Raw genomic sequence first — 24,186 nt, forward strand, 5'->3', positions numbered from 1 at the left:
TTTGTTTTTGATTTTTGTTTTTTTTTTTTGATTTTTGTTTTTGTTTTTGTTTTTGTTTTTTGATTTTTGTTTTTGTTTTTGTGTTTTTTGATTTTGTTTTTGTCTCCTTTTTGTTTTTGTTTTTTGTTTTTGCTTCATATATTTTTTTTTGGGGGGGGGGGGGCTCTTCCTAGCGATCCTACAATTATTGGTGTTATTATTGTCTTTCTTCATGCTTCATACTCCTTTTAGTTCTCTGGCAAGTTTTGTGTATTTGTTTCATTTTTCTGTTCCTTTAATCTTCACCCTATAAGCTGCTAGGATGGCAAAATCTATAATTTGGCAGTTTTTCTTTTTATTATTAATTATTATGACGTCCAGTCTCCTTGCTTGGACACATGAAGCTACCTGATGTAAGGAGCTAAATAATATATATTACAAGGGAGTACCCACTTATCAAGGTGCAAAGGCCACTCGGGGATATGGATTAATAAATGTAAAATGGTAGTGTAGTAATTGTTAATGGTGTAAAGTTGGATAGTATTTGATTATTCAAGGGAACAGTTCAACAAGAACTTGTTTGCATTAGACTTGAAGGCTGTAGTCAGCCAGGAAGCAGGCTAATGGAACTGTGGATCACAAGCAAATAAGTAAGAAGCTTTTTTGTGGGATCTGCATTTAGATTTAGGCACACAGAGAGTGGGAGAAGATATTGATAGTGGTTGTAGCTAGTTGGGTGGGGTTTTTTTTGTGAAAGTTTGGCAACGGGGGACAATAGATTGGAACTCAGGCGAGCACTTGCCATGAAAATAATGATAGAGCAGAGACAGGCTTGCAACGTCTCTTCTGTGGGAAAGAGGTTGCAGGGAAGAGAAAAAATCATCACCTACTAGGTTTGGAAGTCAATTTTAAACTCAAACAAGGCAGGATATGGACTGCCAAGCAGCTTCTGCCTAAATGTGGCAACAGTACTCTATTTTAGGGTGTACTTGACTCTTATACAGATAGAGATTTCATCAGCAGTGAGATACTTACTGGAGCAGTAGAATGATCTAACGGTTTTTCCAGCGATCTTGGCAACAGATTTGATGTATGTGCTCCATTTCAGGTCAGGAGTGAAGGTCAGTCGCAGAAACTTGTCATTACATGGTGCTTCTCCAAGATGAGAGCCATTCATTTCAGTTGGGGCGTGATAAGGGAGGTCAGAGTGATTATGATGAAGAGAGAAAAGTTTGGTTTTAGATGCATTAAAATTAACTAGCCACCTTTTTCCCCATTGCACCACGTGCTCAAGATCAGAAGAGAGAGAATAAGAAAGATCTTAGTTATTACTGGCCTTTGAAGTATGCCGTAGATTATAGTGTCATCTACATAAATGTTTACAAATGACCTAAGAATGTGATTTGGGAGGTTATTAATGAAGATCAAGAAGAGAGTTGAACTCAGATGGAACCCTGAGGGACACCAGTGTTTATACTATGAGCTTCTGATTTCCATCCATCGACGACTACTCTTATAACCCTATCACAGAGAAAGTATTTAATAATTGAGAGGATATCTCAAGCTATTCTGTAGCTTTGTATCTTGTGAAGTAGACCTTAATGCCATAGCCTATGAAAGTCTTTGATATGCCGAGAGCTATTGCTCTAGAAATGAGAGATTCACTAATTCTGTGTGATATTACAGTTAGCATATCAGCTAAAACAGAAACCATATTGCACTGACCAGATTATTTTTGCTGAGGTGGTTGATCACTTCTCTATTTATTAGGTTGTCCCAAAAGTTTGTAAATACTTGCAAAAAATTGAATTTTATGCAAGTTTTAATTGTTTTTATGTTTATATTGCTATGGTGATCTTCATGTATCTATTCCCGATAGCAATTGATAAAACTGAGCTGTGAGTTTTGATCCATTATTGCTGAAAGCAAGGTCTTTCAACCAGGAAACCCACAGAAAAGATTTGTACTGTTGAAGGTGAAGGAACAATTGCATATGTGGCGATCTCAAAGTGATACAAGTGTTTCGATTTGGGCAACATGAGTCTTGAAGATAAGTCTCGTTTGGGACGGCAGTTTAAGTTGGAAGATGGAGACTTGCAAACCAGGTTGGACATTGTGTCTTCCTTGAGCACTCGAGAATTGGCTGATAAGCTTAGTGTTTGCAAATCGATAATTCACCAACACTTTAAGCAACTTGATTTTGTGCACAAGAAGCCATGCAAATATCCGCACAAACTCACCGAAGCACAAGCCAACAGGCAGTTTGAAATTTGCAGTCAATTGCTCAGCAATTCATTGGACAAAGCGATATCTGTGATATCAGATGAGAAATGGGTCTATCAATTGAGACAAGATTTGGATTTACAAAGATTACAAGAGATTGGTTCCAAAACAAGATTTGGATTCGGCAAGAAAGTTGTGTGCATTTGGTGGAACTTTGAAGGAATCATGCATTTTGAATTGTTTCCGAATGGTCACGCCATCAGTGCCAAACTTTACTGTAAGCAGCTAGAGTGGATCTACAAAAAGTTGAAGCAAAAATACTCGGCTCTGATCAACTGAAAATGTGATTTAATGCAGCAGGACAATGCCAAGCCACACACCACCAGGAAGACCAAAAACAAGTTGAAAGAGCTAGACAGCATTGAGGTTCTTCCACATCCAGCCTACAGTTCTGACTATGCTTCATCAGATTACGGACTTTTTCTGCAACACTTTCTGAAAGGCTGTCGATTCGATTCGTTTGATGAAATGGAAGAAGTATGTCAAGAATTGTTTAATTTGAAGCCAGCTGAATGGTACTTTGAGCAGATCCCAAAACTTGCAGATTGATGGCAGAAAGTCTTGGAAAATGATGGTCTTTATTTTAGGGATATTTTTGGTTTGTTTGTTATTACTTGGCGAGTAAAATTTCAATTTTTTTCAAGTATTTATGAACTTTTGGGACAACCTAATATTTTAGACATACTCATGACACATAGGAGACTGATTGGTCTGTACTGAGAGGCAGATGACCGATCTCCGGAATTTTAAAATATGGGACAAACTGATGAAATTTTCCAGGGTGTTGCAGAGCATTTCCTCTTAAGGCAACGTTTAAACAGTTTTGTATAGAAGCTAGTTCTGGTTGAAGCTTTTTGAGCACTGTGATTGGAATGCCGTTGGGGTCAATTGTCTTACTGGAATCAAGATTTTTGATAAACTTGGCAACATTATGCACAGATATTTGTATGTTGCATAGCATGTTTTCAGTCACAGGAGAAAATACAGGAGGTATGTGGCCCTGGTCGCTGAGGGTAGAATTTTCTACAAAATATTTAGCTCCTTACATCAGGAAGTTTCATGTGCCCAAACAAATAAACAAACAAATAAACAAACAAATGGAGCACTTTAAACTAGAATTGACCATTTTAACATGCTTAAAGAAATAAAAGGTAAGATGGACAACATCTTGAAATTTGGAATATAAACGTTTTGTTATTTATTTGTATACTAGCCTGGGTGCCCAGCGTTGCCCGGGTGTTTGAAGGTATATATTGAGCAAAAAAAAAAAAAAAAATTGGTAGTAGGCAGGCAGGCTTCAACCCGTACCACGGAGGAAAAGAATGTGAAAAAAAACATGACGTCTTTGCCGTTGCATCCACTGCCAAATTGAAAAGAGGGATAACTTTCGAAAATATTAGCGAAAAAGCGCTTCGACCTGTAGAAAAGTGCCAAGTTGAGGGTGAAGGAATTAATGTTTTTAGCCAATTTTTGGATATTTGTGGTCTGAAGGGTCGAGCTTTAAAACGATCTCAATCTAGTGAAAATCCGTCTTCCCTGGCGAAAGTATTAGGCAGACATACAAACATAACTACATACATACATATATACACACCTACATACATGCATTTAAACAGACAAGTGAGATTTATATTATAGACTAGTCTGGGTTCCCCGCGTTGCCAAGGTGTTTGTAGGTGTGTGTTTAGCAAAAAAAAAAAAAAAGTTGTAGTAGGGAGGCAGGCTCGAAACTGTACCATGAAGGAGGGAAAGAACATGAAAAAAAAAACCCCGACACGTTAACTATTGCGCCCATCGCCAAACTGGAAGTGACATAGGTTTAAATTAAGGCTAGATAATCAAAAAGAGGCAATGACTTTTGAAAATATCGGCGAAAAAAGCGACCCCTCGCTGTAGAAAAGTGCCCAGTTTAGAGTGAAGGAATTAATATTCTTAGCCAATTTTTTGATATTTGTCGTCCGAAGGGTCTATATATATAAAAACAACACTAGCGAATAAATACTGGGAACTGAAAGAAAGCGGACATTCGCCGGTAGTCGAATGGAAAATAAATACAAAATAACTTTAAAACTAACAATAACAATAGAAAACAAACAAATAAATAAATTAAATAAACATGAATATACATAAACGATCACACACATATATGTATATATGTATATTATTGTGTACACATAGGTATATTTATATGTATAAAAAAAAAAAAAAAGGAGAACGACCACCTAAAACCACTAACCTAGTTCTAAAACAGATCCTTTGTTCGATAAAATGCATGCCCATTGGCTGATAGGAAGGGGCACGGTGGATACTAGAAAGCTGATTGGCCAACTAGAAATCCTCAACATATATAAAAACAAGAAGCAACGACAGAATTCGCGCATAAGCCTGACGAATCCTATAGTTGGATGAAACGCAGAATATTCAGTGTAGCTTAATCGCCATATATATTTTATAAATTACTATATATATATATATATATATATATATATATATATATATATATAAAATCATAAAACTAAAATAATGACCGTGTAACGATATATGTAACCCACTTTCCGGTTTATGACATTCGGTTGCGCATGTGCACATGACTTGTTATTTCGAAATTATTTTTTAACATGGGAAGAGTGGGGTTTAAAATAACTTAAACGTAATACAGAAATGAATGATGTAAAAACAAAACAGACATTATTAACAATTGTTTATTTGGATAATTTAAATGCGGAAAAAAAACCAAAAGAACAATTGGGATGCTGAAATATTAACGTTATTATTTCGAAATTATTATCTAACATAGGAAGAGTGGGGTTTAAAATAACTTAAACGTAATACAGAAATGAACGATGTAAAAAAAAAAAAAAGAAAAAAAAGAAAGCAGATATATCAAAATTTGAATTTAACTATGATAAGTATTATGGTATGAGGGGCGTGCAATAAGTAATGCCCCTGACCCACTTCCCATAACAGTAGAGCAACGAGACTTGACACAGTTATTAGTCTTTCTCTACATAGGAACCACCCAGAGTTATGCATTTCTCCCATCGTTTGATGCAGCTCTGGAGACCGTTTTTGTAGAACACACCAGGTTGGTCCTCCAACCATTATGTGACTTCAGAAATCAAGGCTGCATCATCTGGGAAACGCTTTCCTTTCAAAAACAACTTCATGGCTGGGAAGAGGTGAAAGTCAGGAGAGTAGGGAGGATGGGGAATGATTTCATAACCACAAGCCCGTGTTTCTGCTCTGGTGACATGCGAGTTGTGAACCCGAGCATTGTCCTGCAGGAGGAGGGTACCTTTGCTGATCTTGCCCCATCTCTTGATTTTGATAGCTTCCCTTAATTTCCTCAAAAGTGAAGCATAATAGGCTTCTGTAATTGTGGTACCCTTTGAAGGAGATTGTCATCACTACTCTGTCCTGGTTCCAGAAGACTGTGAGCATGATCTTGCCAGGTCTGGGAGCTGTTTCCACAGACTTCCGGCCATGTTTGAATTCACGATACCAGCGTTTTACAAGGTCATATGATAGGGCTTTATCACCATAAGTTTCTTTCATTTCATCAAAAGTCTCCTGTGGTGTGCGTCCTTTCAAATACAAAAACCGGATCACTGCTCGACATTCAACAGGCTCCATTTCACACCTGACTCAGTTCAAATACTTGTAAAACAGAAACCACAATGAGCTCAGAGCTGTAATTTGCCACATAACCCATACAGATATAAATCATAGCACATACAAAATTTCAGCTAGATCAGACAACTGGAAGTGGGTCAGGGGCATTACTTATTGCACACCCCTCGTATCTGTTCAGTGCACATTTACCTATAAGTATGGCCAACCACTTATAATTCAGTAACTGTAAATTTTTTTTTTCAAAAATAATCAATTATAATAAACAGAACGACTCATAGAAATCTATCTGTATTCTTGTTTCATTTTTATATACTTTCATAGAAATGTTTCTGTTATGTCAAAAAATATTTTCTTTACGTCACAAGTGTCACGCTCATACATGAATTCCATAACTAATATAACATACTGACCCAATGGGTCACGGGTAGTCTAGTATATATATATATATATATATATATATATATATATATATATATATATATATATATATATGTATGTATGTCTATATATATGTATATGTATATATATATATATGTGTGTATATATATGTGTGTATGTATGTATGTGTACATATATATATATGTATATATATATGTATAAACTAACACAAAAAAAACCTAACCTAGATTTAACTAGATTTAAAACAAGTCAAGACATTAGATATCTAAGCTAAATAGCCCACACAAAGGAACGGGTCAACTAGCGATCAAATGGGCGTTTGTCCATGTAAGTGGCTGCTCATTGGCTGATTAGGAAGGGCGCGGTGGATCCTAGAAAGCTGATTGGCTAAATAAAAAACTCAATAGAGGGTGAGTATATATAAGAACGCGAGACAACCACAAAATTCTCGCATAAGCCTTAGGAATCCTAGAGTGGATGAAACATGGAATATTCAGTGTAGCTTAATCGCCATATATATTTTATAACTTAACACCACTCATGGAACATGAGGGCTAAAAGACAAAATAAGGCTACTAAAAACGTAAGGTTCACATTCTATTTTTCTAGATTGCAAAAAAAAGGTTGTGAATTTAATTATTAATTCCAGGATGTTTTTGGAATGATAGTTGTTAGTGCAAAACAATAATTATGGACGTTTCTAAAATTTTGAGATGAGTATTGGTTATTAGTATTATTTGGATTCATCGAACTACTGTTCCCATCTTGTGTCATTTCCACAATGTTTCAATCGATGTAACCTCTGACCTTCTTCAGGTGTATCTTGTCGAACTTGAGAATGTTTCTGTCTGATTTGGGAATTTTGGCGGAATTTCCAATGGAACTCTTTATTTACTTCCTGGGGGTAGCCTGCTCTTGTTCCGTCAGCCATGACTGGAGAGAAGTCCTAAGTAATTCGTAAGGACCCATAGCACAGTGGTTAGAGTACTTTGAAAAATCAGTTCGAAAAGTTATATTCTCTTGAATGTTGAAGGTTCAAGTTGAAAGTATGGACTACTGAAAAATATGATTGCGAGTTACTTAGGACCTCTATCCAGTCATGGTTGACGGAACGAGAGCATGTTACCCCCGTGAAGTAAATAAAGAGTTCTGTTTGGAATTCCATCCAAATTCCCTAAGAAACATTCCCAAATTCGACAAAATACCCCTGAAGATGGTTGGCGGTTACATCGACCGAAACGTTTTGAAAATAACATACAAGATAAGAACAACAGTCTGATGTATTCAAATGATATGAATAATCATGCATGTAAAGAAATGGCTCTTAGCAAGTTGAATTGGTTTCCTCCAAAGGCGGAAGTGTCAAGAGAATATTAAAATCATAAGCGGTCCCCAATTGGATGTATAAACGGCTCTTAATGTGTCAATCAGAATTAGGGTTTAATATGTAGTCTCCTTTCCTTTCTTTTTTTCTTTTAGTAAATGCTATGAAAACAAAATCCAATGCTGGCCATGCACCAACTCAATTTTGTAACTTGGCAATTGTTCCAGTCGTTAACAATTTAAAAGATCACCATTATCTCATACAATATTTCACATTTTGTTCCATTTGTTTGTTATTTATTGCGGTTGGAAAATAAAAAAACAATGTCGAAGTTATCTTTTTTGCTGAGACTTAATTTTTTAAACAATTATATTGAGAATAGTCTCCTAACCCTGATCCTAACCCTAACCCTAACCCTAATCCTCCTACGAAAACCAACCAAACTAAAACCAAACAATTCTGAACATAATGGATCTCTTATGACACAAATGAAATTTAACCTTCAGAACATTTAATCTCGAAATGGTCCCACGGCGAGTAGGACTGGAGGATTTAGTTGGTGCATTGGGGTGCAGCCAGGGAACTAAAGTGGAGCTTGGGAATTTTTTTTTTTATTACAAGAACTGCCAGTACATGTCCTCATAAGTGACAACAAAAATAAAATAAGAAAAAAAAAAATGAACAAAAGAATGCGATATATTCATTATGTTGTATTCTTGCTTCAAAATAAACATATGATAACATTTCCTAATTTTCATCTTTGAAAAAAAAAAATGCATAGTAATAATTGGGTTAACAAATCTGTACAATGTGCGTACCTGTGAGGGAAAGAAAATATCGTATTCCAAAAATCTTGTGGATTGATCAAGTTTTATTTTTAAATGATAAAATCAAATTTTATGGCTAACTGAGCAGTGATTATCTTGCTATGCCATTTTGAAAACATTCTCAAGAAACAAGGAAGATAACTGAACATAATTTGAACTTGTGAGATTTTTGAAAGTCATTCTTAATATGGGGAGGGGAGGTATTGGAAAAACTCAAATTCGCTTAAAAATGATTTTCTTTATAAAAATAAAACTACTTGATCAATTTACATGATTTTTGGAATATGATATCTTCTTTCCACACGGGTACGTTCATTATACAGATTTAAAAAAAAAAAATGTTTTTTAATATGGAGACAATTCTAAGCAAGCACCGAAATTACTCCATCCATAAAAATAATTCTCTTTCATCATGCCCAATGGTGTATGGCTGTGCATTAATAGATAATGATAACCTGAACATGCGTCTTAATTACAATTGAGGAGTTGTCAAGAAAAACCATTGACATTCCGGGAATACACAACGAAAGAGTAGGTGATATCATTACATCTTTATTAGCTAAATATTCTTTAAATCACACTTACTTATCTTACTTAAGACTAGAGCTTCATCTACAATTCTTTTTTAATTTTGATATTTTTAATTTTGATATTATAGAAAAATTTCAATTGACTATCTACTATTGTAATAGCGACCTTAAAGTAAGGCTTACCTTTTTTCTGGTGTTCTTGGCTTTCGGGTCGGGATCAAAGTGTAGCATCTGTTCCGGCAGATACTGCAAGCTATGACTAGCTATGACTAGCTATGACTAGCAAAGACCAGATGTGGGGGCAACCCCACATGCCTGACCTTTAACCAGCTCCCATCTCCCACCTATCGGGAGCTGGTCCCCTTTTTCCCTTCCCCCTCCCTTCACTCCTCACATTAAAAATCGGCCTTGTGCCTAATTTGCTCGGTGGGGGAGCAAATAAATACCATCTGTTCCGGCAGATACTACACTTAAGATAATTTGTACCAGTCAATGGAGGGGAAACCCTCTATACTGGGACAATTATTATTTTTGGTAACCAGAGTGCCCCCTTTTTGCCTACTTTTAGGGGAGCTGGTTTTTACCTCACATTAAAAACGGCCTTGTGCCTAATTTGCTCAGTGGGGGAGCAAATAAATACCATCTGTTCCGGCAGATACTGCAAGCTATGACTAGCAAAGACCAGCTATGACTAGCAAAGACCAGATGTGGGGGCAACCCCACATGCCTGACCTTTAACCAGCTCCCATTTCCCACCTCTCGGGAGCTGGTCCCCTTTTTCCATTCCCCCTCCCTTCACTCCTCACATTAAAAATCGGCCTTGTGCCTAATTTGCTCGGTGGGGGAGCAAATAAATACCATCTGTTCCGGCAGATACTGCAAGCAAAGACCATATGTGGGGGTAATCCCACATATAAGACCTTGGTCAATGTAGGGGAAACCCTTCATACCAATTGTCACTATCCAGCTCCCCTACTCCCCTGAGAGCTGGTCCCCATTTCCCCTTCACTCCTCACATTAAAAATCGGCCTTGTGCCTAATTTGCTCGGTGGGGGAGCAAATAAAGATCCTGTTGTTCTTGGCATTCGGGCCGGGATCAAAGTGTAGTATCTATTCTGCAGATGCTGCACTTAAGATAAACATGTACCAGTCAATGGAGGGGAAACCCTCTATACTGGGACAATTATTATTTTTGGTAACCAGAGTGCCCCCTTTTTTGCTACTTTTAGGGGAGCCGGTTTTTTACCCCACATTAAAAACGGCCTTGTGCCTAATTTTCTTTGGTGGGGAAGCAAATAAATACATTAAAGTAATAAAAATAAAATTTAATCAATTTTTTCTTATATTTTAGGAAAATTACCTACCTCAAATCTGTCTCCGTTGGTCCTCTGGCCCTTGTATTTATAAAATTAATCTATTGCCTTTGATCTGTTAAGAAATTAAATGTTAAATATGATTTTATTTATTTATTTATTTATTTTTTAGGGAGGGGTGGTAATTTTTTTATATGATAAATATCAAACTGACGGATTTACCTCCCTTTCATTATTTAAATTTCTCACTCAGCTTACCATAGGAGAGCGATTCAATTAGCTAGTACCAACACAAAGATCTCTTTTCTGTTGTTTAGCATTTTCTAACAGTCTTTTTTATGACATTTCTGAAAGACTCTGGTTCAGAATTTCTTCTACTATTTCTGTATTTTAATTATGACCGTTTAATAGTCTGAAAAAGTCCATTTTATATTCAGGTTGGTAATTTTTCTGAATAATTTAAATTTCGTTTTATTGGAGTGCATTTAAATATAGAACATTTTAAAGCTTGTCTTGACCCATAGGTACCTCCAAAGCGCACCACAGAATTATCCTCCTATATGTAACATGATGTAACTTTAATATAAGTTAATATTATCCTAACTTTTGTACCATTCAAAAGAAGCCTGAAATAAATTGGTAGTGATTAAAAAAAAAAATCAGCATACAAAAATAATGAAAATATGAGACTAAAATCGCGTTTACAATGTTTTTGTGTTGTGACCATTTTTAAAAGGCAAACATGTTTAATACATTTATAAAAAATCAACAAATTTCTTTTTTTTCGTTATTAAGACATGGTCAGAAAAACCATTAACAATAAACAAAGAGTACCTAGCTACCTAGGAAATGCATAAAACTTAGGAACATCACGATAGATAAACAATACAGAAGTCTGAAAATGTGACAATGATACATGTTTATTCACACAATTCTGAGTCAGCATGTTCAAAATTGCAGAACACAATGCAAAAGGAGATTGCTGGTACATTTCTGTGATGATGCAATGGGTCTAATGTGAATGTACATGGTCACAGGGTTGGTCTGTTCAGCTACACCGCAGGATGATATTTAAGCTGTGTGGTACGGCAAGAATTATGAAGAATCTGTAGAAAATGTAAAAAAAAAAAAAAAACCCTATGTCAGCAGAGAGACACCCGGGAATCATGACCTGGATGTGACCTACGGCCCTAGAGTGTAAGAAGTTAAGGGCCGAAACACTTGATTAAAGGGGTTTACTCCTCTGAAGACTCTCTCTGCTGTTTAGCTCTCCATCCGAGTTTCCTTCTACTAGGCAACAGATCTAATCCAAGCAGATCATATACTCCAGAGGGAGTAGGGTTGAGGCAGGGAATATGTAGTTTATATCTGATGGTATGATGTAGATGCTCAAGAGAATTAGAGAACACTCTGCCAACTCTGGCAAACACTAGGGACCCGTATTCAAGGTAGGGATGAATCAGCAGAAAAACGTGCTTATTAGCAGAAAAAAAAAGCTTATCAGCAGAAAAAAAAGCTTATCAGCAGAAAAAAAAGGCGGCGAGTATGTATGCGCTTAGACATGCATATATGTGTGGCATTCAAGTAATGTATTTTAATGGTAGTAGCATCTTTGAAAAATGCAAAGAACAATGCTAAACAATACACATGCAGCTAAATTAGTGAAAGAAAATATGGATAAAAACATGAATGTTATGAATGGGTCACCATTTAGCAAATGCTAAACAATGGGATTTCGTGAATGAGAGTGATGAAAACAAATTTAATGAACAAAATATATTTATACATCAACAATTTTACATATGTATTAAAAGACCAAAATTTATTAAGAAATTTTAAAGTTCTTGGATAAGAAATAGACATAAGTGTTAGAAAGTTTGTTTCAAAGTTCTGTTGTATATGTGCATGTGTGTGTATGTGTGTGTGTGTGTGTGTGTGTGTGTGTGTGTGTGTGTGTGAGAGAGAGAGAGAGAGAGAGAGAGAGAGAGAGAGAGAGAGAGAGAGAGAGTTTACCTTCTTGGTGGTCTAGTTTTTACTGGTGAGACAGCAGCAGGCATTCCAGTTGATGTTTTTTGGATGGGCATAGTTGATGTCAATGAGAATCGAGGCACACCACAAGTGTTATTCTGAGGAACTCTGATTTCCTTGACCAGGTCACTGTTTTATAAGGTTGGTTACTGGACACAGGCTAACTAGATTTTGGGTTTAAACACACACAAAGGGTTTATTTGCAGTCAATAAGGTCGGCTTCACTCTGATAAAGGCCAGCAGAAAGAGAAAAATCAAGAAGATTTTAAAATGGGCGTGTAAAGTAATAACACATACAAAGAAGATACACTAATATTATTCTTATGATGTACATGTTTTTGCATGGTTTTATTTATTCACACACATTCATATATCATCCTCTAGTGTCTTTGGTATTGCAGTACAAGGGTTTGTCAGGACAACGTGACATAATGATACTTCACCCTACAAATAAATCCTGGTCAAATATTCAAAATAAGATCCCCTTGACACGGTTATACACTGACTTATACAAGGAATGGTGCATTTTTTTTTTTCAATAGTGATATTACCTAAAATAACAACATTTAGCTGGAATCTCCACTAAACTAGGTGAATTTTAACTTGGAATCTGATAAAATCAAAAGAACAAAAAAGGAAGATATAACATAACTGGTCACGTGAGGAGAAAAATTAATGTTCTCCACTTCTTTTTTAAATCAACATTCGTGAGAGAGAGAGAGAGAGAGAGAGAGAGAGAGAGAGAGAGAGAAAGAGAATAATCTTGATTCAACACTCCCATATAAAAACCAAGCGCTAGTTCTAGAAAGGAGGCCCTTGATTTCCGAGAACTTACTTATTCAAGTAAAATGAAAACACAACCGTAATGAAACCATGAATTAATTCCTCTAAACACAGTCAGCCGGGGGTTTTCCATTAGCACTAAAGCTAACACTATCTAGGCCATTGTTAAAGTGGCTTGTTCCCTCTAAATTGCAGTATTTCTGTGCAGTTTAGGAAGTCCACCCTACCAGGCTATATCTTTTTTCTTTGATAAGGATTATTTTATTAATTATCACCTGAAGCGTCTAACGGAACTATCCAGGCAATTTTTGGCAAGCCAGAATGCTTTTCTTCTAAAGTGCTGGCTCTTCAAATCCCACTTTCTGACCCTTGTGTCACATCATTTTACCGTGGAAGAGATATAACCATCACAGTCACGTATGTCTGTGATGAGTTGTATTTCCCAACACTTTTTTCTTCCCCTTCATTTGTCTCCAATCACAAAATTCCTACTACAATAGAAAAAAGATGATAAAGAAGCAGTTGCTTTTTTCTTTTCTGTTTTTTTTTTTTTTACATTCTTTATTGTCTCTCTTCTATATTTTGGCAGACATTTTTGAGGGTAAGAAAATAATGTCCAAGACATTCCGGGTTGGACGACATCATTGCCTTTCTAAGACTTTATTGCTATCATTATTATCAATATTTGTCAACCTGCTTCTGTTTTTGCATTCCACATAGATTATGCAAAGATACCAACGTGCATGTGGTTCGCCACATAAAGCAAAGCAATACGAACAAAGCAAAAATGCTACTGCATTGTTCGTGTTAGAAATGGAAGCATATTACAAAGTTTATGGGAAGACACATGACGGTTGAACAAAATGTAACGATACAATACAAAAACATTGCATATCATCATATTCAGCTTAATATCCGTTTTGCATGCTAGTATATGTTTCACAGCTTTCAGAAATTGACTTCCACACTAACCTACCTCTGGCTAGGCCTTTATTTTTTTTAAATTTCTACTTGTATTAACCCAAAACAAGGCACATTCCCACTAAGACGTAAAGTTCTACTGTGAATTAGGCACCATACCTACAGACATATCCAAAGTAATGAGTTGAGCAGCGAGATATCTGTTCACATTACATTTAAATTTCTGGATGTTACTGTCAGTCACAGAAGCTTGTCAAGACATGGTGCTTCCCCAAGACGAGAGCCATTCATTCAGTTGGGGGCCTGATGAAGGTCAGAACGATTATAATGAAAAGAGAGAAGCTTGGTTTTATCTGCATTAAAATTAGCCATCTTCCCCCCCCCATTGCACCACGTGTCAGAATAGAGAGAATCAGAAAGATCTTGATCATTGCTGGCCTTTGAAGTGTTGCCATAGATTGTGGAAGCATCTGCATAAATGTCTACAAATGATCTAAGAATCTGATTTGGGAGATCATTGATGAAGATCAGAAAGAGAGTTGGACCCAGGATTAGACCCTGAGGGATGCGAACGTTGAGACTATAAGCTTTTGATTTCTACCCATCAACCACTACTCTTATAAGCCTATCAAGCATTTAATAAATGAGAGGACATTTCCAGCTATTCATTAGCTGACAATTGCAATTTACTTTAGACTTTTATCCAGTCATGACTGATGAAACAAGGGTATTCTAATTATGATGTCTTATTCGATTTTAGGACAGTTTTGAAATTAGTAAAATTTTAATTTTTGACACCCAGTGACTCCAAATAATCAGCAATTACTATTGGCCGATATTATCTTTTAAAATGGATGTGTAAAGTAATAACACATACAAAGAAGATACACTAATATTATTCTTATGATGTACATGTTTTTGCATGGTTTTATTTATTCACACACATTCATATACCATCCTCTAGTGGCTTTGGTATTGCAGTACAAGGGTTTGTCAGGACAACTTGACATAAGGATTCTTCACCCTACAAATAAATCCTGATCAAATATTCAAAATAACATTGTATTTGAAGCCCAAATAAGATCCCCTTGACACGGCTATACACTGGCCCATACAAGGAATGGTGTATTTTTTCCTAGTGATATTACCTCAAATAACAGCATTAAACTAGATGAATTCTTGTCCAAGAATCTGGTAAGACCAAGAGACTACAAGAAATGTATACTATAACAGAGTTGATTGGTCAATTGGAGACAAGAAATAAATGTTCTTAATTTCTTTATTAACTCAAAATTTGAGAGACAATAGAGAACTTTAGTGGAACATTTGGATAGCTATGCATCTCATATAGAAATCAAGTGTTAAGAGGTTCCTTAATTTCTGAGAATTTCGACAGAAATAAAAAGAAACAAAAAAGAGATAAACTACAGAAATGTTACATTTTTCGATCATTGAAAAAAAAAAATTATTTTAAGAAACTAAGTAAAATTTTGATTCAAGTTTTAAAATGATCATTCGTTTAAAATTGCTATTACTATTTCAAACTTAAGCGGTTTCTCTGTCTTTCTCTCTCTCTCTCTCTCTCTCTCTCTCTCGCTCTCTCTCTCTCTCTCTCTCTCTCAATTATAGCTTCCAATAAGATAAACCAAAAATAAATTAGATGAATATGAATGTACGACATATTTCATACAAAATAATAAAATGTTTCATTTTATAGACTAATCTATCAAAGTATTATTTTTACAACGTTTGTAACCTCTTTTATTCACAACGTTTCGGCCAATGTAACCTCCGACCATCAGGTCTATCTTGTCAAACTCCAGAACCTTTCTGTCGAACACAAAAATCTGTATGGGATTTCAGTTCTTAGTGCGGGTAACATTCAAAATACAATTGCGAATTACTTAGGACTTCTACAGAATAAGAGCATGCTATGGCCATCGGGTTAAATAAAGTGTTCCATTCGAAATTTCATACAGATTCCCAATATTCCAAGATTCGACAATATACACCTGAAGAAGGTCGGAGGTTACATCGACCGAAACGTTATGAAAATAACATTCAAGATGAGAACAGTAATTAAAAAAATATGAATTATTAATATTTATCAAAAAAAATCTGAAACATAAAATCAAACATTGAAAAAATATTATTATTTACTTTGTAAATAATAATAATAATAATAATAATAATAATAATAATGATAATAATAATGATAATGATAATGATAATAATAATAATGATAATAATAATGATAATAATAATAATAATAATAATGATAATAATAATAATGATAATGATAATAATAATAATAATAATAATAATGGTAATAATAATGATAATGATAATAATAATAATAATGATAATAATGATAATAATAATAATAATAATGATAATAATAATAATAATAATAATAATAATAATAATAATAATAATGATAATAATAATAATGATAATAATAATAATACATCCAAAGGATGATACTGACCGACTCCATTTGAAAAAGAAAAGACGGTGGAAGAGGGCTGGATGGTATAGAGGACTTTGTAAATGACACAAGAAAAGAATTAGAAAAATACATAATGCAAAACACTGAAAAAACAAACAAAACAGAAACAAAAAATAAAACAAAGGATAAAATGACAAAAGAAAAAGGGAAAGAGAAAAAACTACGTGGACGATTCGTAAGGATGATAAAAGATGAGACTAACGAAAACACTTGGACATGGCTAGAAAAAGGAAACCTTCACAGAGAAACTGAATTCCTAATAACAGCCGCACAATATAATGCAATTAGAACCAACCACATCAAAACAAGGATCGACAAGACACAAGAAAACAGTAAATGCAGACTCTGCGAACAAAGAGAGGAAACAATAACCCACATAATAATCAAATGCAGCAAACTAGTCCAAAAAGAATATAAGAATAGACACGATCGAGTAGGAAAGGCAATTATGCAGACAACTGAAACTTGAACATCCAGACAAATGGTACAAGTGCAAACCGATAAGAGTACTTGAAAATGAAAGTCACACACTCCTATGGGACATGGATGTACAAACAGATAAACCCATTCAAGCAAGATGACGGGATAGTAGTTAACAAGAAGGAAAAGACTTGTCAGATTGTAGATTTTGCTATCCCAGCAGACCACAGAGTGAAGATCAAGTAGATAGAGAGGTGAAGCAAATACACTGAGCTTGCCAAAAAGCTCAGAGGAATATGGAAGATGAAAAGGTCAGGATAACACCCCTAATAGTAGGAGCACTAGGAGCAATACCAAAAAACTTTGAAAAGAGAATGGGTGAGATTTAAATCAGAGGAATGGTTGATAACAATAATGAAAACTGCTGAAATACTAAAGATAAACGCTTCAATGAGGAGATTTATACACATGAACTACAGACACAAACTGAGCATGCATATGTAAAATACAGAGAAGCATTACATGGAATCACGAAAACTGGAACCCCTTTTGTGTGTGTGTGTGTGTGTGTGTGTGTGTGTGTGTGTGTGTGCGACCAAAAACTGACATCATACCAAAGCGAGGAGGGTCAGGGAGGATGGAAAGCTACACCTCCACTGGACGTGTGCAAACAGAGGCTTGTTGCCACCCAAATTCCAGTGAAAACTAATGGTCGCCACCAACGAGAAATCAATGATAAGTGACTGCTACAATAACAGTACATAATACAAATCCATCTGCATGGTTATCGAAAGAGGTGGAGAGTACTGGAAATCTGGGGAGACTTGTTGTCACTCAAACTCCAGAGAATACCACAAGTTAATCTCAAAGAGAAATCTTTGATGATGGCCTGTGTGACTACTCCTAGTGAGTAAATAATAAGTAGAAGCAGCAGCAGCAACTGAGGCTGACAATTTAAAAACTAAATTCCAAATTGTTAAAATTGTCAAATCGTTAAATTGATAAAATTGTTAAATTATTAAATTGTTAACATTGTTAAAATTGTTAAATTGTTAAATTGTTAAAATTGTTAAAATTTTTAAAATATTTAAATTGTTAAAATTGTTAAACTGTTAAAATTGTCAAATTGTTAAAATTATTAAAATGTTAAAATTGTTAAATTGTTAAATTGTTAAAATTGTTAAATTATTAAATTGTTAAATTGTTAAAATTGTTAAATTGTTAAATTGTTAAAATTATTAAAATGTTAAAATTGTTAAATTGTTAAAATTGTTAAAATTGTTGAATGTTAAAATTATTAAATTGTTAAATTGTTAAAATAATTAAAATTATAACATTATTAAAATTAAATTGTTAAAAGGTATCAATCTTTTAAAATAGCAGCAGACATCGCTCCTATCAACTACTTTTTTTTCAACTCTTTAAATATTAACCTCATCTCATGTCATCTTCTTGATACCGTAGATTCACTTTTATTATAGAATTTCATAAACTAATAATTCAAAGTGTAGTATCTGTTTTGTCATTGAACCCCAAAAGAAGAAACCGTTTTCAACCAGGGCAATTAAAATTTTTGTTTACCTTTTAGTGGCTCAATATTTTTGACATTGATCCGATCCTATGTCAAATCCAACCCTCGTGAGGAGGTGGTAAATAGTGGAATTCTTTATGTAGGATGTCAACTTTTTTCTTATTCTAATTTCCCTATGAAAACAAGACATGACACGCCCTTCAAGTTAAGATTAAAGTGTTGTATCTGTTCTATTTTGTGTCCAAGAAATACTTCTTGGCTAAAGCACATTTTTTCCCCCATCTAATTCCTCTCACTTTTGAGAGGGAAGTTCGATATCCTGTACATAAAAAAAAAAAAACGAAGTGTGCCTAATTTTGCCCTCGTAGGGAGTCAAGTATAGAGGGGAAAAAGTGTGATATCCGGCACTTTGATATTCTTGCTATTATTATAATATAACAACAAATCATTAGACAGTCCTGCACTTGTAGGGAGCATCATAAGCAACCCTTATTAATCTTGATTCTCCTTATCTTACTGTAATCATTTTGTTTTATCTACGCCATATCAACTCTTTCGTGTTTATTTGATGCTGAAGCAATCAATACTGTAAGTTATTAAAATTATTTTAAGAACATCTGCCATCCGCATGCATCAATGTAAACATGCATCCCAGCGCATGCGTACATTTTTTGTATAACCGCATTCTTTTTATTGGTTGTTTAAGTGAAATATTACTACTAGTTTTTTTTTGTTTTTTTTTTTTGCCCAGGTATGAAATATCATTGCCACATCTGGACTGGTGCGTCAACTGCAAACATCCCTCTCTCATTCTGTCTGTCTGCGTGTCTGTCTCTCTTTCTCTGTCTCTGTCTCTGTCTCTCTCTCTCTCTCTCTCTCTGTCTCTCTCTTGGACTGCGTGCATAAAAAAGAATATCTATACTAAAAAACTGACTAGCTATAGCCCCAGCCTCATCGCCGCAATATTTATAGTACTTCCACAGAATCTGTTTTGATGAACTTATTACACTTATGCTCACTCAACGAAAATAACCTTTGACCCACCCAACCAGCACACCTTCATTGTTGAGATCTCCAAAAGATTTTCCGCCCTAATAACTTCTTTCCTTGGACTGCTTACCTCTGCAATTACTTTTCTGTTCTGTTTCCCCAATCTTACCATGCAAGAATTAAATGAAATGGAAATAAATATTTTGTTCAACTCCCCACTCAGGTTGCCCCATTATAAATCTGTCTCCTATCACAGTATCTTCTTGCACTTCAGTGGCAATATGCTTTGTTTTAGGCGAAAATAAGTATATATATATATATATATATATATATATATATATATATATATATATATATATATATAAAAGTAATAGAAAGCGATTATTGTGGCCTAGGCGAAGGAGCCATTTGGAGTGGGGTTGAACTTTGCAACAGTTCACAAAGGTCACGGAGACACTACTTCATCAGTTCGAGGGATAATTGCTGTCGGAATGTCATCGTATGTCTTCCAGTAATTACGAGCCAAAAGCAGAACTAAGTTCTTTGATACAATAGGGTTGCGTGCGAAAATCCACGTTTTATTTTAGGCTAATGGCACAACTGAACCAGAATGGATGAGTTTTGCTTTGAAACTTCAAGTCATACATTACTTTGTGTTGCGTAAAAGATAAAGACTGAAAAGTCGATGAACTGTAAAAAAAGGATTTTGTACTAAAAGGCGCTTGTCCAGATTTCCCCTATACTAAAAAACAAAACAAAAATAAAGAAAAATCTGTATGGTGTATGTATTCGCGATGAAGAGGAAATGTCTTATTCCAAAAGTCACGTAAACTGATCAAGTAGTTTTATTTTTTATAAAGAAAACACTATTTTGTTTTTCGCTACTTCCTCCTTCATTAATCAAACAAATCACACCTGCAAACTTGCATTACGAACAAAAGCTAAAACTAGTGAGTAAGGTTGAGCCTAAAGCAAAACGTATCGAACGTTTGATATGTACTCGCTTCGAAACCGAGTAGGTGATGCACTTTTCTATTCCCTGCGGCCTCTTTCTCACAGAAGAGACATTGTGAACCTGGCTCTGCTCTATCACATATTTTCACGGCAAGTGCTCGTTTAAGCTCCAATCTATACTCCACCCTTGCGAAACTTTTACAACCACACACGACTAGCTACAACCACTATCAACAATTTTTCCTACTCTCTATCTGTGCCTAAATCTAAATGCAGATTCCATGAACACCCGCTGTGGAACACTGTTCCATTGGTCTGCTTCCTGTCTAATGTAAACAAGTTCTTGTTGAACAGTTCCCTTAAATAATCAAATTCTACCAAACTTACACCATTACACTACCACCTTACATTCATTTTACCCTTATCCCCGAGTGACCTTTAGGCCTTGATAAGTGGTAAAAAGGTCATGAGAAAGAAGATTGTGTATATTTGTGTATTATTTGTTAGTTTGATTAGATTACAATAAAAATGAAAAGTAAAACGAAATGAATCTCTAAACATTGTGTCATTTTTTGTGTTGTTGTTGACCTGCGTTTCTGCCGACGAATATGTTCTGTCTAATACTCACTGTGTAAGCTACTGGAAACGGAATCACTCATTCTTTTTTATTAATTAAAATGTGAATAATAATAATAACTAGTAATACTACTACTACTACTAATAATAGTAATAGCAAAAATAATACTCCATTAGAATCCGTGGACTACTGCTTGAAGAACAAAAAAGATGCTGGAAAGGAAAAAGAGGGATACACGACCTGTTATACATAGACTAAATTAACTTGAAAGCTGCTAAAAGCAGGAAAAAAAAACATAGCCATGGTATGGATCAATTACAAGAAAGCCTATGACAGAATCCCATAAGCATGGATAATTGAATGCCTAAAAATGTAACAATGTATCCAACAAAATTATTAATATTATTAAGAAGGCAATGGAAACATGGAGATTGGAATTGACAGCTGGAGGACAACATCTAACTTAAATAAGAATACAAAGAGATATCTTCCAAGGAGACTCACTATCACCACTACTGTTTGTCATGTCCATGACGCCACTCAACTACGTATTTAAAAAATTTACAGGCACAGAACAGAGAATAAACCATCTCATGTATATGGATGACCTGAAACTGTTTGCAAAAAACAAAAAGGATCTAGAAAAGCTGATAAACACAACTAGAATATTCAGTAAGGACATTGGAATATAATTTGGGATGAAAAGGGGAAAACGAGAGATATCAGAGGATATTGAATTGCTCAATCAAGAGAAAATGACACTTAACAAATATTTATATGTCCTGGAAGTAGACACCATCAAATCTACAGAAATGAAAGAGAAGATTGGAAAAGACTACTTGAGAAGAACAAGAAAACTCTTAGAAACAAAGCTATACAGTAGAAATCTAATTAAAGGAATAAACACCTGGGAGATATCGATAATAAAGTACTCTGGACCATTCATAGGCTGGACTAAAGAGGAAATTAGGTGTCTTGATCAGAGAGGCTAAGAAAATGACACATGAATAGAGAAACAGAATTTCTGTTGACAGCTGCACAGGACAATGCGATTAGAACAAACCACATCAAAGCTAAAATAGACAAAACACAGGAAAACAGTAAATGTAGACTTTGTGGACAAAAAGATGAAACAATAAACCATATAATAAGTTAATGCAGTAAATTAGCCTCCAAAGAATACAAGGACAGACACGATCGCATGAGGGAAGGCAGTGCATTGGGAGTTATGCAGACGACTGCATCTTGAACACACATACACATGGTTCAAACACAAGCTGGAAACTATACAGGAAAATGAAAACCACAAAATACTTTGGGACATCGAAATACAAACAGATAAACCCATCTAGCCAGAAGACCGAACATCATAATAATCATCAAGAAAAAAAAAGAACCGTCCCAGCAGACCATAGGGTGTAGAGCAAAGACACAGAAAAGCGAAACAAATATGCCAAACCCGCCAGAGAACTAAAAGGAATATGGAACCTGAAGAAAATCAACATATTACTAATAATTGTAGGAGCATTAGGAACAGTCTCAAAGAACTTGGAAAAAAGACTAGGAGAAATCAAAATTAAGGGGAAGGCTCAGACTATGCAACGGACAGTAATGCTGAAAATAGTGAAAATCTTAAAGAGAATCCTCGAATGTGGAACTTAATCTACAAGACATATAGAAAATGCAAGAAAAATAAAACCAAAATTAAATCAAGAAAACTGAGTCTACGATGTTGTAGACTGACTACTCCCGCCCCGTACCATCTCCCTTCCCTTTCCATCTCCCATACCCCCCTGCCCATAATCCTCTCCTATCCCTCATCCCCATACAAAAGAATTTTCAAAGGATCAAGGAGGATAGAAAGACGAAGGAGTGTAAACACTTACCACATCTCCTCTGGATTAGTGCAGGGGGGACTGGAACATTGGGAAGGCTTATTGCAACCCAAATTCTAGTGAAGATGAATGCTCATTATCTGTGAGAAATCAACGGCAAGTGACTGTTGCGATGACACAAATTTATTTGCAAAATTGTCGAAAGAGGTGAGGATTACTGGAAATCTAGGGAGACCTGTCATTCAGACTCCAGGGAACACCACCGGTCTTTGTCAGTGAGCAATCTCTGATGATGACCTGCGTGAGAACTCCTAGTGAGTGAATGGTAATAATAATTGTAATAGAAGGTATTATTCGCACAAGTGACCGCGGCTCTGTTTGGCCTATCAGGAAAAAAGAGAAACAATTTTGTAGATGGATTTTTTAAAAATAGTAACGCAGGTGCCAATAATTTGCATATGAGGCGACATGTGGTCGATTAAGGTGACGAATTAGCAGGAAAAAGAACTCGAGTTTGAGTCAACCGAGAAAGAGCAGGCATGGCGGTTACCGTTGGAAAGAGTTAGTGCTGAATTCTGAGATTTTTGTGTCTGTTTGCTTCGGATGTTGTTTCGTTCTCCGCTTGCAAGTTTCAGTTGGGACTGTGAGAAAAGGAAAGAAGAGTGCTGTAGCCTTGGGGAATAAGTGAACACTTCGGAGTGGGAGAAACACGAACACAACTTCAACATTGTTTGTTCTTAACTCGAAAGAATTTACGTGACTAAAATAGGAATTTATTCCCAGAAAAAATATCGTCCGGTCACGAAAGACTACATCATCATCATCATCATCATCATCATCATCATCATCATCATCATCATCATCATCATCATCATCAACAACAACAACAATAAGTAAAATAGAAATAAAGGTGATATAAATAGAATTCTCATTTTTAATCTTGTTTATATTATTTATTTCGAGAAAACTATCGTCATTTAAAGACTATAGCAGGTTTTTTTACAAGGAAATTACGACTTATCAAGGCCAGAGGGCCACTCGATGATAAGGGTTAATGAATGTAAGGTAGTGGTGTAGTAATTGTTAATAACGTAGATTGGGTGGAATTTGGATTATTTATGGGGACAGATCAACAAGAACTGGTTTACATTGGACTTGAAGGCTACTATATTGTAGTCAGCCTGGAAACAGGCCAATGGAACAGAGTTCCACAGACGAGCAGTTCTAGGAAAGAGCTAGGTTATCATGATTAGCCAAAAATTCATTATCACAAATAACATGAAAATACAGACAGAAGATACTTATTGTTATGGGGGTAAGCTGATATACCTATTCCATGAATAATGGACT

At 35.3% G+C, this 24,186-nt stretch overlaps 1 protein-coding gene across 3 annotated transcripts in view; it reads right to left on the bottom strand.

Moving 5' to 3' along the window:
• LOC145259589 (uncharacterized) overlaps positions 1–23,768 on the bottom strand; it is a 183,466-nt gene extending 159,698 nt beyond the window's left edge. Inside the window, exons 1-2 of one of the 3 annotated variants that reach the window (XM_080117258.1) lie at positions 22,888–23,768; positions 12,302–12,542 (exon numbers count right to left, since the gene is read on the bottom strand). The gene's annotated coding sequence lies outside the window, so the exon portion shown is untranslated. Of the gene's footprint in view, positions 1–12,301; positions 16,190–22,887 lie in introns of those variants that run through there. The other 2 variants (XR_013864173.1, XM_080117246.1) reach the window with 2 other exon arrangements.
• Positions 23,769–24,186: the final 418 nt, after the last annotated feature.

Source organism: Euprymna scolopes, chromosome 3, assembly GCF_053919585.1.
Source record: "Euprymna scolopes isolate OS-2025 chromosome 3, ASM5391958v1, whole genome shotgun sequence".
Lineage (NCBI taxonomy): Eukaryota > Metazoa > Mollusca > Cephalopoda > Sepiida > Sepiolidae > Euprymna > Euprymna scolopes.